Raw genomic sequence first — 1,859 nt, forward strand, 5'->3', positions numbered from 1 at the left:
TGTAAATATTTGCAGCATAAGCTTCAGGCTACTCAATTGCTCCAGGTTGCTGCATGGAAGGGCAAAGGTCTGTATGGTGGTCAGCAGAGGAGCACAAACCACAAACCCTTGCGACAGGTACAAATTTCTGATTCAAGGCCAGCTGGGTTACCAAGTTGACCAACGCATCCAGTTTGCCTTCAAGCTTCTTAGTTTCAGATGATGCAGATGGGTTTGTAGCTACCTCATGCACTCCTCTAATGACTATGGCATCATTTCTGGCGCTAAACTGCTGGGAGTTGGAGGCCATCTTCTCAATTAAATTTCTGGCTTCAGCAGGAGTCATGTCTCCAAGGGCTCCACCACTGGCAGCATCTATCATACTTCTCTCCATATTATTGAGTCCTTCATAAAAATATTGGAGAAGAAGCTGTTCTGAAATCTGATGGTGGGGGCAACTGGCACATAGTTTCTTAAATCTCTCCCAGTACTCATACAGGCTCTCTCCACTGAGTTGTCTAATACCTGAGATATCCTTCCTGATGGCTGTGGTCCTGGAAGCAGGGAAAAAGTTTTCTAAGAATACTCTCTTAAGGTCATCCCAGCTCGTGATGGACCTTGGAGCAAGGTAATACAGCCAGTCCTTTGCCACTCCCTCTAATGAATAAGGAAAAGCCTTCAGAAATATGTGATCCTCTTGGACATCTGGGGGTTTCATGGTGGAGCAGACAATGTGAAATTCTTTCAAATGTTTGTGCGGGTCTTCACCTGCAAGGCCATGAAACTTTGGAAGCAAATGAATCAGTCCAGTCTTAAGAACATATGGGACATCCTCATCAGGGTATTGGATGCACAAGCTTTCGTAGGTGAAATCAGGTGTAGCCATTTCCCTTAGAGTCCTCTCACGAGGTGGAGGTTGTGCCATGTTCTCAGAATGTGCAAAATCAGAATGCTCAGAATCAGAATGCTCAAAATTATAATGCTCAAGATCAGGATGTTCAAAATCACCAATAACAAAATGCACAGATTCACCAGTTATGGAATGCTCAGAATGATCAAAAGGTATAAAATGATGCCTAACTAATCTATGAAATGTCCTATCTATCTTAGGATCAAAGGGTTGTAAGTCAGATGGATTGCCTCTAGTCATACACTACATTCAGCATGCACACAACTAGTTGCCTTGTCATGTAAATAAAGGTGTAGGTTTGAACTACAGCTACCCTCAAATGATATCCAAATGACTTGAACTTTTGTGAGCAACCCTATAAAATGATGAGAAGATAGCACAAAAAATTTCAGACAAAACTTCAAAGTCTAACTATGAAAGCTAAAAATGGTAGGTTAAGAAAAATAAGTGAATAAAACTTGAAAAATAAAAAACTTTTGACAGAATCGCTTTTTTTTGGACGATGGAGACCTCAGCCGGCCGTAGCTGGCTACCATGGCGTAGGAAATTTTTTTCTACCCCAAATGCATATATAATAATTGCGATTCTGATAACCGGAGCAAAAGTTATGGCCGTTTGAAGTTTTGACAAACACAAAATTTGCTAGTTTTTTGGAACTTTCAAATCTGACAAAACTAAAGGCTCTAGCTATTTTTCCCACAAAATATGGATTAAAAGAAGTTACCACAAAAAAAATTCAGCCAAAAATAACAACCCTAGCTACTAAAACAAAAAATCCCAATTAATTCAGCATGGGTGGTCGCTAAAATCCGTCTCTAATTGATTTCTACTCCTACTCTGTTTTTCCGCAAGCTGATTTCTACTACTACTCTGTTTTCAAGCACAATCTTCACAGCAAAACACCCAAGACTGAAACAGGGGAAACGCTTAATGGTAAAACTGAAACAGAACACACATTAAACAAAATACC

The 1,859-nt window shown here is 40.2% G+C and overlaps 1 non-coding gene across 1 annotated transcript; it reads left to right on the forward strand.

Moving 5' to 3' along the window:
• Positions 1-419: 419 nt before the first annotated feature.
• On the forward strand, positions 420-526 carry LOC114385605. The gene has a single exon (XR_003660970.1). It is a non-coding gene; the product is annotated as a small nucleolar RNA R71 (small nucleolar RNA).
• Positions 527-1,859: the final 1,333 nt, after the last annotated feature.

The sequence above is a fragment of the Glycine soja genome, chromosome 14, assembly GCF_004193775.1.
Source record: "Glycine soja cultivar W05 chromosome 14, ASM419377v2, whole genome shotgun sequence".
In the NCBI taxonomy this organism is placed as follows: Eukaryota; Viridiplantae; Streptophyta; class Magnoliopsida; order Fabales; family Fabaceae; genus Glycine; species Glycine soja.